This window comes from Onychostruthus taczanowskii, unplaced genomic scaffold, assembly GCF_017590055.1.
Source record: "Onychostruthus taczanowskii isolate IOZ18803 unplaced genomic scaffold, ASM1759005v1 scaffold65, whole genome shotgun sequence".
NCBI classification, from domain to species: Eukaryota; Metazoa; Chordata; class Aves; order Passeriformes; family Passeridae; genus Onychostruthus; species Onychostruthus taczanowskii.
In genome coordinates this window covers 2048485-2067771 of record NW_024504233.1, presented here as the reverse complement: position 1 = coordinate 2067771, position 19287 = coordinate 2048485, and the positions used below count along the sequence as shown (strand labels likewise).

The window sequence follows — 19287 nt, the reverse complement described above, 5'->3', positions numbered from 1 at the left end:
ATGCTTGTCTCAGACTTGGATTTCTCCTCAGCAATGCTCCTGACTAGCTAGCAATAGACACAGTAATGCCTTAGAATCTCAATACAACGTTTAAAGCAGAAATCCTGTTCCCATATAGATAGGAATCTCTGTAAGGAGGAAGGAAACGTAATGTTTTGTTTGGTTTTGGTTTGGTTTACTTTTCTCCTGCAAGGATGAAGTGCCTTAAGTGCTTGTCTGCATCCACAAAAGGCATTGATGGGACGGGTGGTGTAGCAATGGAGAGATGAAAGAAGGGGAGGTTTTTTTTGTTTGGTTGGTTTTGTTTTTAGAATTCACTCTTAACAGTCAGTTTGTGGTATCCACTTTGAGCAGACCTGTGGTTTGGTTATCTCACTCTTGATACGTGTCAGCTGGTTCCAGGAGGCACTTCCAGTCAGCACTTACCAGCATCTGTACATGTACCTGCATTGCCTGAATTGTGCAGAACATAAATCATGTCTTGTGAAGGCTGACACACATCTGAAGTCCCTATGTAGCTCTAGGCCAGAGAGGGATGCCAATAAGCACCCAAAATAAAGAAGCCCTGGGTATTGTGACAGGAGGTATTTTAAAAGATGTGACAATGTTTTGCTTGGATTTTTTTTTATTCCTCAAATGTAACCAATGAGTGGCTTGCTTTGCTAGCTCTGTGTCAAAATAATGGGAACTGATGGAAGTGCACAATGTGAAGGGAGAGAGAGGAAACAGGCTGCCATTGCTTCAAAGATACACACTTGTGCTGTGGGAGCCATCGTCAGCCAAAAATAAGCTGTGAGCTCTTTCCCACCCACATAGCTCAAGCTTTATGAAGCTAAGGAGACTGTCATGTGGTGGCAAAGGCCAGATTATCATAATGTGGGTGAGATGTTTCTGCCCAAAAATACTCTCCTGCCTGTTGTGTTCTGAAGCTCCTTATTTGTACCTGCAAAGCAGTAATCTGCACAATGGAGTAGTGAAGTGTCCAAGTGCTGTTTGTGTGGGGCACCTACAGTTTGTCTGTGGGCAGAAATTCTCTCTCTGTAGGTGGAAACATGTGTTTTTTCAAGTACATGTTATTTGTTTCTCCTCTTCCTCCTCCCCCAAGAGTGACATCTACCTCTGTATTTTTTCCCTTAGTGTAGGATGTGTGGGACCATACTTCTTTTACAGTTCTCTTGTGTGTTGGCTTACCAAATCCTCAGCTTGTACAAATTGGCATAATTTCACTGAAACTGACAAACGTATTTTGACTACAAAACCAGCAGAGAACCTGAATTCATTAGGTAGCAGACCATGATCCATGTGAACTTCTGGAACAATCTCCTGCAATTGTTTTGGGGGTGTACAGAGATATTCCTGGAGAGTCTACAAAGATTTCTTTTAAGATTTACTGTAAGCCACAGCTGGCTGCTGTCTATTAAGTAATGTCTTTTTTTTTTTTTTTTTTTTTCCTGCTGTCTCCTACAGTTATATCCTGAATATCTCTCAAAGTTCCTTTAGTTTTGTTATCCTTCTAGCAGTCTGTGGCCTCCCTGAAGCGTGGTCACTGTCCCTGTCTGTGGGAGAGCCTAATTTCATCATTCTTTTGGTCTGGTAACCAGCAGCATATTGATACTGAGTGAACTGGATGGCATTTAAATGTAAATCTATTGTCATGAACTCGAGGCTTACCATGGCTCATTATTTTGAGGCAAGCACAGTAATTAGCATGGGGTGTACTCTATGATAATTAGGAATGTTTTACACATCAGATGGTGATGTTGACTTTTGAGGGCAACCACCTGGACTCAACTCTCACTAGCTAAAACAAATATTTTTGTATTTCTTTTCGTTTCAGTGTTTCAAAATGCCTGTGGTAAAATACTTTAACTGTTTAATCACTAAATAATAGATCCATGCAATCAATTAGCTGAACAGTATGATTAGTGGGACAAGTTGCTGGTACCCTGAGGTGACACCATAGCTGAGATTTGCAGTTTGTGTATTGTCATTTCTCTTGAGTGCAAGGTAAAACATCCACTATCTTGATAGCCAGGCACACGTTGCTTTCCAGTTCTTCTCCTCTTTACCTGACCTGGTATTTGTACCTTCTAAGCACTGGTATCATAGATTTGTGGTATCGGGTCCACTTTTGACATTTTTTTCATCATAAAGATGTTGTGTGGCATTCCTAGTGGAGAAAATAATGATGATTAAAAAATACTCACAAAAAAACCCACCAAACAAAACACAACCCAGAAATTTATATCAGGTCTCATTACAATCTCTTTGTGAACTTGTTAGATTAAAGAAGATTTATTAAAACATCAAAAATTTTAGGGCTCTCTTGGAAGCAGCTGTATCTCATGAAATAAAATAGGAAAGATAAGAAAATACATACTATGGACCTATATCCTGCGTGCAGATCTGGGGGGCTTATTTCTGATTTGCTGTGAAATATAGACAGTTTCTGTTCTAACTCATGCCTTGTGTGGATCAGTTTCTGTACCTGAAGCTTTCCCTAAATTTCTGGTGTTAGTTCGTATCCAAACCTAGGAGGGGAAGGGTGTTTTCATTTCTAGTGGCAGTGCAAAGGCAGGCTCATAAGAAGATGTAGAAGCTGGGAATTTCTGTCAGTTTTCATAAGAATTGTATTTGAAAGCTGTGCAATTTGAAGACTTACCCTGTTTCCTCCTCAGATCAATAATTGCTAAACTCAATCATAAGCCTTCTGTTATGTGTGTTTGTCAGACATATTTGTGTTCAGTGTGTGATTGCTGGTTGTTATGAAGTGAAGGCCCTACCACAGCCATGGAAATACTGAGCTTGTGAATACCCTTTAGGTGCAGACAGCAGGAAAAGTTAATCATTATGCTCCTGCTGCCTCTTTTTCAGGTTGTACTTCTAAATAATGTGGGGGAAATGCAGTACAATGCAAAGTTTAATTTTTAAAAATTAAATCATGACAGGCTGCTGCTTGTGTTCAAAGTTCATCCCCACTTCTGTGTGTTACCATGTAATTTCTGGCACTAATATTCAAAACATTAGTGAACTGGGGGGGGTGGGGGGTGGGGAAGGAGGAGCTGTATTTTGAAAAAAAACTCTCAAGTTCAAAAAATTGCGTGTGTTGCATTTCAAGGGGATGAAATAATCAATTTTAAATTAGGAAAGAACTTGTAGTTGCTGTATCTATGGAGTAATGTCAGATAAATTTAAATGTGTTAACTGTGTGGTGCCATTACAGATGCTTTTTTGGCTGAAAAGGATCAGTGATTTCTTGTAAAAGAGACATCAGGTTATTTTAGCTAGCCCTGGCTGGGCTCTTTGCAATGTGGTCTGAGTTTCTGGCACTTTCTGCAGTTAAGAAGGATGTACGGGAAGAACAAAAAACGTAAAGTTCAAACAAAATTATACAAACCTAAATAAAAGAGAAGGCATGATGTAAAAATTATTCCATAATGGGTGTGACCATACCAGTGCTTGGAAAAATAATTGGTTACCATTGTAACTCTGGCAAGAAACAAAGATATATGTTAATAAAGGAAAAAAAATGTTGTTGGCAAGAAAACCAGGTATTTACATGAAGTAAAAGTCAGAATTGCAGGAGCATTCTTTTTTTTTTTTTTTTTTCTTTCCCAGAAATACATGGTTGGAGTCTAAAATTGTCTAGATACTGCTTCTATTTCAACTATAAATGACTTCTATATTTAACTCTTTAACTTACTGTGTCACTTCACCATCTGTAAAGCAAGAGATGTTAATGTGGTGGTGTCAGCTGTGCCAAAAAGCAAGTCTATCATATTCGTCCTGCCGTGGTCCTGAATATCACAGACTATTTCTATCAGAAATTCTTTGACTTGTAATTTTAGAGGTAGAACCAAGTGTGTTTCTGTACTTGCTAAGCAGAAGTTATAGAATTGATACAGAAGCTGTTGGGTTGGATGTTTTAAATCATCTTGTGCCAGAAGCCAGGGAGAAAAAAAGAACTTAGAGGTAATTAAAACCAACAAAAAAACCCCAAAAACCAACCATAAAAACCCCAACAACTCCAAACCTCATAACAAACCCTTAGTACCACTTCTGCTGTCCTCAAGCACGGTGATGGGCACACTGGGGAGCAGCAACTGATCTCTCATGGATGGGAAGTGCATTCCCTCTCCTCTTCCTCCACTGCTGTAAAAGCAGTGCTCCTATTATGTCAAGGTCCATTGCATTTACTGCAACTTTGATATGCTTGACCTAAAAATATTGCTGTGAGTGAATTATTTACAATGACAATGAGGAGCAATTTTCTAGAATGTTTCTATGGCCTGTGGGCATTATACTGAGTACATATGTATGTTATTAACAAAACCCATGAAAATTACCATGAAACCTTTCCACAGTATATCACAGTTATCATTGCCAAATTGGGATTGTTCTGTGGCTTTACAGCATAAGGAAACACATGCACAGGCCAACATTTCTTGTGGGGTATGGAATAATGGTATTGTTTTCCAAAAAAATATTATGAAATAACTCGTCTGTAGAGGTTGATTTCAAGTTGTATGAAGTACTACATATCTGTGCATTAAGGAGACATTTTTCTATTTCTGTATGAAAACATGGTGTAACTAAAGTCACTGATAAATTCCCATGCTAGGCACCATTAAAAAGACAAGTCCTACAAATTCTTCTCTTCAGAAATCAGTAAAAACTTGCAGTTGAGGTGGAAATATTTTATATTTGTAATGAGGCTAGACTATCTGTGCCTAGGTCAATGCTGGCTGAGGTTTCTGCACCCTGACTTGGTAGGTAGGAATAGCTGTTATTCCATTAGTGAGTGTATGGAACAAAATGATAATAGAAATCAGGAGAGATGTGCATTTTTGAGGACAAGTACTGCCTTAAAAAAGGGTGTAACATTATCTTTTTCTTGCAGTGGAGTCTGTCCCTCCTCAATGCTAACCATTCAGGCATTATCAGTTAGCAGAGAAAACATATATACAGAAACCACTCATGTTCCAGGACATTAGTTCTTCCCAGTGTTGAGAAATTCCAGATTCTTCTGTTTCGATAAGTATTTTCTCTTTTAAAGGCACATAACACATCTATAACTAGCATTAATAAGTGTTTTGCAAAATGAAGAGCTGGTTTTTAAGTTTCAGTAAAGAACTTTGTTTTGTAGCAAAAATATACTAGTTACAATTTAATTTGAAATTTTCTCCTTCTAGACAGAACATATACCTCTGAGCCTTGCTTTTAATGTGATCTTTATCTCCCTCCAGTATGTAAGTCTGTAGTAATTCAAATTCCCATTTTTGTGGAAATGGGTAAACATAAAGATACAGGCTTATCTCTGAACAGCGTTGCTGAGAAATCATTTATCCATAGCAACTCTTCCTTTTAATACTGTGCTCTTCTGTCTCTGACCATGATAGTATCCAATGAGCAACACAGCATGTGGGTTCTTCTCCAGTGAATATTGGAACGAAAAAAATATAATCTTCCCAAACACTAATTTTAAATAATGCCCAAATAATTTCAGAACTTATTTTGCTAGTGTGGTTATGTTTTTTGAGGAACTGGAGGAGTCTGTAAATATTAGTTTCACACGTGACAGAGGACTGATCTCTTTCATGATTGAAATGCATTCCTACCATTTAATTAAGTTGATAACAGTTCAAGAAATGACTGTAGATGTATTGTCCCAGTTCAAGAAATGACTATAGGTGTGTTGTCCCATGATAGCCTTGACACTTTTCTGCTGTTCAGTTCCTACACAGTGAAACAGGGATAAACCAAGCAAGCTCAGTACACGACATTACTTGTGTGACTAATATGCTGAGGAAACTTTGTAAATAATCAGACTAAAGTACTGTTTATAAACATTCCCATAATGAGAAGAATGATATGAGTGATATGATGATATGCTGTGAGTTTTCCTGATTTTGTAAGCAATTCCTGCTGCAGAGTATTTGAGTAGCACTGAGTCTAAAGGCTGCACTTACCTTGGATGATTGTGTGAAGCGAGAAATGCCGACTGGTCCTTTTTTGTGGCTGACCAGGTTAATAAAGGGTTACAAAGAAATACGGACACAATTGTGAGCTTATTTACCATTTATTTTCTTACTGCAAAACTCAGAGTGTGACATAGGTACTCAGTTTACAGTAACTTTAAAATTTAACAGCTTTTCCATTATTATTTCTGGATATACATTTCTTTACCATCTTTCAGATCCCTAAAAATAGCAAATGCAATAGTATTTGTGTTCTTAAAATCAGTTTAATGTAAAATTAATTTTTTATATAAGATTTTTATCCATAACTCTTAAATCCCATTTGTTCCCAGTTATATTTGTCATTACAAGTATAGAATAAACTTTTGAATTCTTCAACAATGCCTACTTAAATGGCAATTAAATCTTCTTTCCTCTTATGCCAGAATCCTTAGGAGTGAATATACAGAGCTTCTTGTCCTGTTATTTTTTCTGCACACACAGTAAATAAGAATTTTCACATTTTCAATGGTACTGAACCCTGTGAGGACAATACTCCAGAAAAAGGTGGTGGGTTTTTTTTTTTCCTAGTCTGCTAAATTAAATAGACTCAAAACCAAGCAAGCAAAAAGTGAATACCCCAAACAATTTTTCTGACCAGACAACTGTAGCTTCTAAGAAGTGTTTGCTTCTCACTATTTCCTTCAGAGCTGCTGCTCCTCTCAACAGCAACTGTACAATGTGGGGCCACAGTTGCATTCATTGTTCAGTGAGCTTGTCCACATAGTTAAACCCACCGACAGCAATGAATGTTGATTGTGACCTTTTTGTAAAGCTTGGCAGGGTGAGGGAGAAACATCATATGATGGTTAGGTTGCTATCTTCGGTGTTAAGGCCTGAAAGCATGAAGTAAGGAGGAGGATGGTTAGCTGGAGGGTACAATCAACGGTCGATGGTTTTCACTTTAATTCCAAACTCACCGACAGCGTTGAATGTTCACTGAAGCAACCACTACAACAGAACTCCATTGACTTGACTGCATCCTCAAATGTCTGAAAGTAGGTGGGGAAAATCAAAATTCGCGCAGTGATTTTAATTTTACAGATGATGCAACTTCAATCATTTTTCTCTTACCGAAACAAACACCCTTCTCTGCTGATCATGTTTCCGTCTTTCTGCAAGGAGCTGGCAGTTTCCCAGGCTTCTTTCTATGAAAAGAAAATATGTTTCTGTTACTCAGGCTTTAAAAATAAAGGTTAGAGATCCAGGCACGAGTGGATTAATGTTGTCTGGTATTTCACAAGACTGAACTTCACAGTAAAACAAAACATGAGATCCCATAAATGAACAGAGCTGGCTAAGAGTTTTACAAATTAGTGTTGCCAATTAGAGATTGCTCAACTGAGCAAAATTTCTTCTATTGACATGGTTCAATTGGATTAAAATTTGTTTAAGATTGATGAAAAATAAATTTTCTTTAAAGAAGGCTTAATTTTTCAAAAGAATTCTCAGAGAGAGAAGGCCTTTTTTTCCTTACAAATTTTCACACATGCAGAACCTGTTGTGATAGTTTTCAGGAGGAAAAAAGGTGACTGTATATCAAGGCTTGACCTATATTTATTTTAATTTCTTTTGTGTCAGCATGTTGTGCACATCCAGCTGATCACCACACAGCAAAGTCCTTATTCTTAAAAATTTCCACAGTAACACAGCACTTTTTCTTCATCTTCTGAGCTTTCCAACTCACTTGTCCCAATTATTAATAAAAATAAATAATACTTAAAAATTAAGGTTGTAGGTTTTGTGTTGCAGAAGAGTTTTAGATGCTGGATAAGAAGCCAAAACATTACAATACAGAAATTTTACCTTATTTTCATTTGTGAGCAGAGTTCTGATGCAGATGTTCTTGAAGCTCAGCTTGTCAGAATTTTTTTCTGCTAGGTCCACTCTTCAGTGTGCTGACATTATGTGACTGATTCATTGACTTATGTGAATTGCTGTTTTTTGTTTACCTTATCCTTTGATTAGAGGTGCCTTCTACTCTCTCTCTTCCATCCATTGTTATTTATAAGGCATTAAAAATGTTTGAGGGTTTGTCTGTACTTGTGTTAAGGGAACCCACACTAAAGACCATCAGTGTGCTGCCTGAGCCTATTTTGTAAACAAACACTATGACAAGGACTTGGTCCTAACTGTTTCTTTCAACTAGTTGCTCTCTGTAGAGGTATTTGTTGCATAATTTAACTCAAATGTATTTTCCATCTGTTACAATGAAAATAAAAGTCATTAATATAGCCTACTGGAAAGTAGACAGGAACAGAATCAACTATTAAGGTGGATTAGATGTGTTTTGTTTATGAAGGTCACTTTGATTATGAATATAGCTAAATCAAATACATTTTAATTAAATGTGGCAGCCCACCTTTCTTTCCCAATACAGCAGCACAGGATATTTGCTGCCAATACTTTAGCTGTGATTATTTTTATTTCTCCATTTATTTGTACTGCAATTTCCAAGGTTTAATTCCATGGATGTTAGGAGAAGACCTCTGCACACTGGCGTGAATGATGAGAGAATAAGGCTCTCCAACTCAGTCTTATGTGCATCTGTTCAACATTGTTCTAGTCAAATGAATTAACTTTATGGTTTAGGTTGCTCATGTTTAAGATCTGCCCTATTATAAGCTTGTTTTCTGTACGCCATTTCTTTCAGTACTCATTCCTATGCCCTTATTCCCTGCTTCCATCTGTCACTTCATATTTCAGTGTGGGGCCTTGCCTGGCTGGTATCTGGCAATGGGGATGGGGTGCAGAGGGAAGGAGAGGAGAGTTGGTGGCTGGGTGGATTACATCTTCGAAGGAATTACTTTCACAGGTTGTTACTAATGCCTCCCCACCCCCCCATCATGGAAAGCATCAGTATTTCCTTGGTCACCTAGCCTGGGAAATGGGCTGAAACTTCTAAGCAGGAAAGGTATTTCTGGGTTCCAGCCCTGATTCCTGATGTGTGCAGGTTATGCAGGGTAAATATGCTTTCATCTTCTTTCATCTGGTTTATTTTTTTTTTTTTAAATCCCTTATTGGGCTTAGCTAGCTGTTACAAATGCCAGCTTTATTTTAAATTTTATTTCAGATCTGCAGGCTTATGTGAGCATTCAGATTGGATGTATTTTTTTTTTAATTTAAGGTTAGTAGGTCATAAATAAACCAAAGCACTTTCCTTGCTTTGAGCAATAGGGTCATGATGTACATGAAATATCGCTTTAAAAAAACTGCAACCTAACGTGAATTGACAGAGGTACATGAGGAAGTAGTTCATCGTGTTGCTGCAAAGGCCATAGGGATTTGGACTGCTGGAGCTGCCTGTCTTAGGAATAGATTAGATATCTTGTCTGATGACCTGTACTTAATTTAAGTGACTGCCTTTGCAAGTCCTTCCAGAGGGCAACTGTGTGAAGTAGAGCATCTCATCTTCAGTCTTCAGTCCTTTTCCTCCTCTTGATGGCCTGACCTAAATTGAAGATATGGTTGTTGTGCTTGCACAAATAGGCAATTATTTCAATGCTATGTCAACTGCATCTTCAGTTCTAATTAATTACCTTTTCCATTTTGACCTTGCTGTGTTGAATCAAAAGACCAACATTCCAGCTTCATTGTAGTGGTTAATACTGGGAAGCTGTTGTACAATGCACTCATGTTAACAACGGCCTTATGTGAAACAGAGGCAAAAGCTCCCTCTTCCTGCTTAGAAATGGTGGCGCTGTCAAGTAGTACTCTGCCCTGCTTATTGCCCCACCTTTTCCTTTCTTCCTCCTCTCTTGCCCACACATATGCTCGATGAGATATGAAAGATGTCAGCCAGATCAAATTCCGGCTTGCAGGCCACTTCAAACAGCTGCCTTAGAACTGTTACCAATCTTTCTGCTGGTACAGCAGGGAGATTGCTTAGGAACAAATACTTAGGTGAATACACAGAACTCAGCCTTGGGGCACTTGTAGCTTTAGGTACTTTTTTCTAATATTGCATTAAAACAATCTATCCAGAATGTGTACTGCTGAAAATACTATGTTAGCAAATTTATGAGGTAGGTACTTCACGTGGTTTACAGCATCATTTTTCTTTTGCTGACATGGAGTTGTTTGTTAGTGGTAGGTGGAGTTAAAACTTTTTGAAGCCAAATATTTGTTTGTATAAAGGAAGACAACGGAACAGTGTTCATACTGATACTGCAAAGTTATCTCATGGATGCAGTTGTTCGCTACTTCCACCTCCCACTTGCCCTCTCCCACAGTCTGTCAACAGACTTCCAGTTAAACACTCGGGGACAGGAAGAAATGCAATGTTGTGTGGATGTGGTTTTTTTTAATTGTCTTGAAAAGTTAATTCCATTGGCAGCGTCTAAAAATGGCAGTAGCACACTTGGGATCAGATTTTCAGCTGGAGTAAACTGACAGCTCCATTGACGTCAGTGGCATCTGGGTTTACACCAGCTGACACCTGGATGCTCATCTGGAAAAAAGTGAATTAGAATGATCAGTTATTGGTTCTTCTATTTTCAATTTTTTGTGTTGTGTTCATCTTTTTTATTAAACCTTTGTAAAATGACAAATTTTCACGTTGTATTGACATTTTACTTTCAATAAATCAGCAGTAATACTAAATCTCAGTAAGTATTGACACTGCTGTGCTTCCACTGAAAGGAGTTAAATCCAGTTGACTGTAGTTATTAGAAATTCAATTTCTTCTTAGATGACTTTGAGTTATATGCTGAAAGTAAAAAATCTGTGCAGCTATCAAAAGGACAAAATGAAAAGTATTTGTTTCTTCTGTGATCTAAAAAACTGCAAGGACAGAATCAAATAACAATCACCGTAATCTAAGACTCAGTGTTCTACAGACAGTAACTGCAGTTGTTTCTGCAGTGTGTTGGAGTGTAGCATCAGCTCCTAATTACTGATGCAGTAAATCTAAAGCTAATGTTTTCGAAGAAATCCAACCACACAATCACCATGTTTTCATGTTGCCTTAGACCTATGGAAACATCCCTGTTAACCTCTGCTGGGGGAAATAAAAAAAAAGTTTGAGGGAGTATTTCACCATTTTCTGGAGTACAGCCATCTCTGTGGAAGAGTAGCAGCTGCATAACATCTTGAAGCACTAGTGCATGCCAACCTGAGACAGGAGCAAAAAATTGTGATTGCTGTGTTTAAATTCTGTATTCTACAAGGCTGCTTTTTTGTACATTCCTGGTTTTTGCTCATAGAATAAGAGGGTGGAAAAACAGAAAACGGTTTGAGGTGAAATATTGTCCACAAAACTGGTTTTTAAACTAAATCAAAACTTGTTTTAACGTGCACAGCCATCACAGAGTGATCTGAAGTTCACTCAGTCTTATCAGAGTTCTGATGGCCCAGAAACTGTGGCATCTCCAAACATGCTGCTTGGAGTGTTTGTAGGCTTTGACTAAGTTTTTGGGTTAGTTTGCTGTCCAAAAATTGACTGTGCTCTTGAAATGAAACCTATCAGCTAATATTACATGTTTACAACACAGACTATGAGGTGGGATACTGATTAGTCAAGCTAATTTAGGAACAGAACAAATGTGAGGAGCAGTAGTGATATTAGCTCAATCAGATATTTGATTGCGCTTCCAGAAATAATTTAATTGCAGAGCTCAAAACCATGCTTTACCCATTAGAATTATACCTGATTAGTATTTTGTTACATCTTGATACTGAAGAAACTTCCAAGCCCATATTTAATGTGAAAGTACACACAGTAATATTGGCTTTTTGCTTACTGTTTAGATTTACTGCATCTTAATCAATATAAATTGTTACTCTTATTTAACAAATCATAGTTACACTCATGTTCTAAAAGGACTTTTATATCTGCCTGTTTGAGCCCAACTGCAATTTATTACTTCATGTTGTTAGTCCTGTTTGACATTGTAAGCACTTTTCCAGCATACAGGATCCAGGCCCTGGCTCTATGAGATTTGCTTTTTCTTTAAAGCCAAGAAATTGATAAATAAATTCTAATACTGCCTACAACTTCCCAGGCTTATGGATCACAATTCTCTACTCTTTGTTACTGGAACACATTACTATTTATGGAAGATATGCACATATTTCAGTGTCCATAAATCAGATGCAAGCATCTGTTCTTTAGATCAGTAGATGGAGTATAGTAACTGGTTCTTACATTAATAGCCATGAAGTAATGCTCACCTATTGATGTCAAACTTTAATATTTTAGCAAATATTTCAGTAATTGAACATTTCAGGCAATATTAATCAAAAGAGTAGAAATTGCAAGCATCGTCTGGCACAGAGTTAATTCTGTATAGCCTGTACCTGAAAAATGCCAAGTTAAAGTTGTAAGAGAGAGGGTAAATATTCACAGCAACATGATCAACCTGGCTAAAACACAAAAGGTTCTGTTAGTAATTCTCTCTGCACTCATTGCTGCCTTTGAAGAGCGTTTCTTTCCCTCCCCCTTCCTGTGATAGCTTTAAACGGGCACCTTTTTCTTATTTGATGAATCTGGACTGTGTGTAGTGGTCTACATTGTTGTCTTAGCAGTATGATCTATTTCCCACGTGATTCTGCAGGCAAGGTTCTAAGGCAAATAACTGTGAAGCTGTGCTCTGAAAACATATGGTGTGTGTGGAAACCAGGGCTGTGTAAGAGGTGGGAAAGACAGTATTGTAGGATAGGATGGGGACAGGATGGAAAGGCAGAGCATAAGAGTTTTCTTATTCTGTCTTCAATCTCAGTGTTAGGATTTTTGGATAAATTGATTTCAGTTGTAAAGAGAAGAATCTTCAGCATCTATCCTGTTTAGCATTTATGTCAAGCCTTTATTTGGTCGTCATATATACTGTGGGTACATTGGTTGTTTTTCAACGTCTCCTTTGTGTTTGTGTTCTTTTTCAGGAACAGAGACTTGATACTTTGAGACAAACTATATAAATGTCAGCATAGTTGAATTTTCATAGGAAGAACATAGGTATAAAAATGAAGAGCAAAAACATTCTATATGTTTAGAAGTTAAGTCCTACTGTAGTCAGCCACAAGACACAAGACTGTAGTTCTTTTTCCACAGAAAATGGACCTATTTGCTTTTAAGTTGCCTACTAATCTTCTTGATATATAAACTCCTAAACTGCTTCAGGAACCCCCTTTTGGGATTTCTGGAGTACTTCAGTACCATTTGCATGTTGTCTTCTATATTCTTCACAGTGAATATGTGAAATAGATACATTTAGAAAAACATGCTTGTGGGCTTTCAAAACATTTTGTTTCATTTTTGCTCCTTATTTTAAAAATAATTTTCTAGAATTTTCTATAAAAGGTGCTGTGAGTGTAGGTTAGCTTAAGAGATCCTCCATGTCCATCTCACTGCCAGCACAGAGTGTGATAGCAATTGGCTTTGATATCCCATCCCCCTCTTCATTCTGTGTTGCCATAGGAATGGTCTGCGAGAATTACCAAATTCAAATAATTATGGTCCTGCTGCACGAAGTTTCTTTTGATCAAGAGCAAGTCATTTGAACCCTGATGTTTAGTGGGTAATACTTACAGCCTCATAAAAGTGTAGTGATGGCCGATATCTCATAGTGCTTTGAACATGTGAAGTGCTATATAAACAGTATAGGGCTATTGCACACAACTCAAGCTATTAGCATGTGAGGCACAGTGCCCCAGGCCCTCGGAGGGGAAGTCACGTCTTCACTGGAAAAGAGGCACCTTTTTGGGATTTGTCTGCTTCCAGATTAGGTATCAAGAGCTCTCGAGGTAGCACAGATATATGAAAGGCTTGTTTTTTCAAATACTGTGTCTACTACACTGCGCTGGATTCTAACAATTAGAACTGTGATTCTAAAAATGTGCGGATGGTAAATCATTGCCTGGTTGCATTATTTCCTTTGCTGTAATTGTATTTTGGCATTTCTGCTTTTTTTTTCCCTTTGTGAAATTTCTGCATGCTAATCTATTTCTTACTAACATCCTTGGTATTCCTAATGCGTAATTTGAAACAGATGAGAAATTATGCTTCATCTTTATTCCCATAAATATCACCTTACTTTACAGAATTTAGACCACAAATGCAACTTGAGAATGTGTAGAGCACTCCATGAGTGTTGGTGTGTACATGTTGGTGAAGTCTTGTTCTTAGCATAGTAATTCAAGTTAAGAAAGTAGGGCAGGGTTATTTGTTGCACAGCTGATGTTAGGGCCTGTTAGAGCTGAAGGTACTACTCAGATGGGAACAGTTTTCCCAGGATTGACGGAATTGCCTGATTTGCTTTGTTTTGACTCTTTTCCACATTTTGCACACTCTCATAAACAAGGGCTTCTGCTTAGGACCCACAAGAGACCCCTATCCTTACAATCACTACAACACGAAGTCTGGGGCAGTAGAAAGGCTCATGACTATCTTCAGGGAAAGAGGAAATTCCTTGAAGTCTTCTTGTGTCAGTCATTGCTCCACTTTAAAAACAAAGCAATTCTTGGTCAGAGTTGGCAAAGCATTCTTTTTGCTTTTTGATGGTGTAACTTCTTTTCACCAGTAGAGACTATGCTAAAGGATTGCATTTTTCTGCTTGCTTGTTGTGTGGCTTTTTTAATGTCTCAGGCTAAGCTCTTAGGCATGTTAAATGATGTAAACAAGTTTTGGATTTTTGTTACTGTTATCTAGGAGCAGCCATTCAAAACAAATATGCTATTGACTCAAATCTAAAAAGCTCTGAACACAGAATAAGCTCAGACTTTGAAGGACTGGGCACACAGTTTAAATATTTAGCATAGCAAAACCCATTGCAGTACAATTACTTGTACAGGATCCAATGATTTACAGCACAAATGCGAAGCATAATCCCATGTATTCAGGGAGCAAATGACTAGTTAGTTTACTGTTTTCTGGTGGCTTTTGTTTATCAAGGCCGACACACACAAACATAAAATATCTTTTACAGCTCTGGGAGAGTCTTTTTTAAGTAATACATATTCTTCTAAAGAAATAAATAGATACAAATTACCAGAACTGTTCTAAAGGCCTTATCTTTATTATTGAAAAATGGCATAGCCTTTAATGGTTTGTAATCTGCCTGTGTTTTTGTGGCTTTCTCAACATCCTCCTCCTTGTTCTTGTTGAGCTCAGCTACCCTTTGAAAAGCTTTTTGCTCCAGTGACCACTTTAAACTTTCTATTGACAGAATAAAGCTGGACTCCTAATTTATTTTTCCAACAGAAGGTGTGAGTTGAAAGTGGTCATTGGCCCAAAAACCTATCGTGAAAACAAAGTTGATTTTAGCAGGAAGGGGGACTGATGTCTGGTTTCCTTTTCTCTGTCTTTCAATTCCCACCCCCAGAGTCCCAAGTAAATTGCAATTCCTACATCTTTCCCTGAACTCTCCCTTTTTCAACCTCACACCAGCAAGGTTTCCCTTTTCTGCAGCAAGGAAAGGTAGGCCAGGAAATTGTATTTGAGTCCTCAGCTCAAACTGCTTTGTGAATCCAAATTCTGTCTTTTAAGACTGTGAGAAGACTCACTGGGAGATTGGCAATGAAATAAATGAGTGAATGGGATGAGAGAAAGCATGTACAGCCAAATAAGTTAATAAATTCAACAACTCTCTTTGCTTCATGTGCACTTATGTGTAGCTTAAAAATACATGCAAGCACATATGCAGGCAGTTTAATGAGAAAAAAGAAAGGGAAATATCTCTTTGTTTTGGAGATTTAAACAGATTGGCATATCTGTACCACCCAGAAGCTTCAAACATTATCAAAACGCGTTTTTCAACCACAGGGTCTTGCTTTTCTGCAGTACCCAACACATTTAAATACAAACTCTGAAATGAATTAGTAGGTTTAGGAGTAAGTGGATTTTACACAGTCAGACTTTTACAGAAAAAGTCTCAAGAGATCCCCTTTCACCACTGTGGTAACCACTCCTAATCACAAATCATAATCTGAACCATCATAGGTGATACTGGCTATTCTGAGGAGTTTTGTTTCTGCATCAATACCTCCCTGGATTTATAAACCATTCTTGTGTCAGTACTTGCCTCTTTCCTGCTAAAGGTAATCAGGGAGCTTGAGACTCACAGATTACATTTTCTGTGCTGTTCAATGGTGTTCTATCTGTATTTTTATTTAGAAATATCTGGATGAAATTCCATTTGGAGGGAAGTTCCATCCCTTAAGCCCTATACTCCGAACACCTAAAGCAGAGACATTGCGCTGGCTGTTAGCAGGTAGGGTGAAATTCACTCTTACTGAATACGACCCAGGTGCTAAAAAGCTATAGCTGAAAGTGCTGGGTTAAAAGCACAAGTCAGCTAGGTGCATAAATATTACATGGCTGTATCTTTAATGGGTTCCTGTCATAGACTTGCTTTTGTTTAAAGATTTCCATAACCCTGCTGATTTACTGCATCTTTTCTAGAAGTATGCTGTTAGCGGGAAACTCAGTTGAAGCACTTTCAATCATGTTGGAGGATCATTATACTTTCACTTGAATAACTAATTAGTTGCAAGAAATTAACCACTGCTGTTTAGCACAAAAACACTTTCAAGAAGGGCTTTCATTTTTGTTGTGGAAAATGACCTTAGGCACTTGAGGAGGTGGGGCAGAAAGGAGAAATAATGATCCTGCTGTCTTTTAATATAACTTTTGTTTTCAATTCCAGCCAATAACTAGCAGGCAGCATAGCTGTCTGAATAATGCACTCCACTTGGACTTTGGATAAATGTGTTCTGATCTTTCTGATCCCATGGATCTGACAGCTGACCTCAACCTATTGCTTGAGACTGGTTTAAGGTTCCAAAAGCTGTCACTGAAGGCTTGGAGATGGAGTACAAGACTGAGGAAGAAATAAATTAGTTAATAGGATGGAAGGAAGAATAGAATATGAGCAAAGAAAGATACAACCAGCCTCATGTTTCTGAAACTTAATTTTCTTGTTGTGAAATGTAGATTTTTTTTTCTTGGCACATGAGGGTCCCTGTCTTGAGCTCAGTATTATTGTCATGTGGTGTTCACAGCACTACTAATCTAATGTCAAACACAATGAGGTGAGGAAGGAGAACAAACAGCTCAAATACTTAGTGATTCACCATACTTCTGCAGTAAAAACTGGGAGGAATTTGAAGACAAATGATTTCTGAGATCTAGATTCTTCTCTAATGTAATATTGATTTAACAAGCCAATAAAAGTAGCAGATCCTAGACACTTTTTTGTCTACAACTGAAATTTTGCCTGTTATTGGAGAAATATATATATAAAATTGATCTTAATTTATAAGATAAAAGCACAATAGGATGCACATAAAAATCAGTTTCCTTCTTTCAGTCTTCTCCTCTCTCTAGGAGGAGAATTCTACAGATATTTGATAAAAACAAGAAGTGTTGGCCAGTAAGGTGAGGACAAGGGAGAAAGGCGCAGTTTATTGGTATTTTTTGCTCTCCTTCCTTTTCTCTAAGCATACTTGCAAGATTAGAAAGTTGTCTTTGATATGTGTATCTGAGATGTGATATGAAAATGCTGGGAATTATTCAGCGCCAAAAGGGAGTGGGCTGCTCATGACAAACTCCACCTGAATATAAAATATAATGGTTCCTATAATGCTTTTAGCACTTTAACTGTCTCCTCTGTTCTTCACCTTCTTTTCCATCTTTAAGCAGCTATTTTGGGTATTTTAATTTCAGGATTAAAATCTCATTCGGCTCTTTATGATTATATTGGATGACCTGCATAATGTGTCTTCTGAAAATATTTATATAAATGTAGTACATTCAAGTGGCTATGGGTTTGGTTTTTTGTTTTGTTTTGGGGGTTTTTTGGTGTTTGTTTTGTTTTGTTTTTGTTTGTTTTGGGATAGTTTATTTGGGTTTTTTTGGCTAAATTTGCAACATTTTGGTATATGAGAATGCAGGAGCCAGAGGTTTGCATATGTGCATATCAAGAAATCTAACTTTTTGCTTTCTAGGGAATTCCCTAATAGACTTTTTAAAACAATGCATTACCCTGAAACTGCATGCAGAGAATTTCAAAAGGACCAAGGGATTTAAAAAATTATCCTTCCTTGACACTCAGGGGAATTGCTTCTGAAAATCCCAGTGCTTTTCCCAGTGTACATCACTGAAGACTGAAATCTGAGTGTAGGACTATCACAGAAATCTGTTAAATTCCTTGCAGTTGGTCTCTCGGGTGAACAGAGTGCAATAGCCCAAGATACTTCAGTTCTAGACATGGTGAGAGTGTGGTGCTAACACCAAAGCTGTGGGTTCCGTCCCCTGTGGGTTGTTCACTCAAATGGAACTTGATGATGCTTGTGGGTCCCTTCCAACCCAGAATATTCTGAGATGTAAAAACTCATTCTTTGTAGTAATCACAGTTGAATAACATAGAACTCAATATAAACCCATTACGAGACATCTAAGTCAGATGTTAATGACAGATGTCTCAATTTCCCTTTCCCCTCTATGAGCATGTTCTCTGCTTTGCTCTCATTATCTCATTTTGCTTTGCTTGCTCTTTCATTGTGATCTGTAACTGTTCAGTGAGTATAAAGTGTCTTCAAATAACGGGTGCTGACTTTGAGGGTAGTTTCAAATTTTGGTTTAGAATTCTGCCTGTGGTTCTGATTGGGTGTATTTGAGTTCTTAGATCTAAATCTTGAAATTCCTTTCCACTTAGATACTCTTATTCATGCCACACCAAATACTGCCTTATTAATCTTCAGTCATCACATGTCCCTTTGTCATGACAAATATATGGTCCTTCTTAGTCTTGTATAACCAAAAGGATTGGAAAATGTGGAGTCTATAAAACCAGCATACCTAGGGAGAAGAGTACATAAGACTTCTTTAAATAAAAAACCTTTGAAATACATTGAAACACACACTATGTGTGTGCCTCTCTGGCATTCAGTTATTCAATGATAACACATAACCAGAGGTGATCATGAATGAATCGACAGCAGAATAGCCCTAGACCTCTTTACTGAGAAACTGCCTTAACTAAATACGTTATGACCCTGAGAGAAATATTACTTTAAGTGGATTATAGGAAAAAGCATGTAACTATGTTCCATTTTTTTCCATTTAGGAGACTCTTATGTATTACTTGTGTGTAAATGTAGCTAATTTTCTATTTTCAGTAGCTGTGGTCACACACAGTTGAAAAGATGATGTGAGAGGGTGAGTTGGGCTTGTAATGCGTTTGAGAATCCTTGCTCTTATTGGGCCTATGCCGAGTAAACCAAACGTGTAGGGATTAGCTCCTAAAGCACATTGCAGGTGATTTCAGGCAAATGG

General features: G+C 37.7%; 2 long non-coding RNA genes across 2 annotated transcripts in view; both read right to left on the bottom strand.

Moving 5' to 3' along the window:
• Positions 1-6063: 6063 nt before the first annotated feature.
• LOC121344628 lies at positions 6064-10009 on the bottom strand. The gene is made up of 4 exons (XR_005953855.1): positions 7824-10009; positions 7092-7165; positions 6938-7009; positions 6064-6853 (listed from the first exon to the last, which is right to left on the bottom strand). It is a non-coding gene; the product is annotated as an uncharacterized LOC121344628 (long non-coding RNA).
• A 91-nt stretch (positions 10010-10100) lies between these two features.
• The window catches only part of LOC121344627, a 57789-nt gene continuing 48602 nt past the window's right edge, over positions 10101-19287 (bottom strand). Inside the window, exon 4 of the long non-coding RNA XR_005953854.1 lies at positions 10101-10467. This is a non-coding gene — a long non-coding RNA (uncharacterized LOC121344627). The remainder of the gene's footprint in view (positions 10468-19287) is intronic.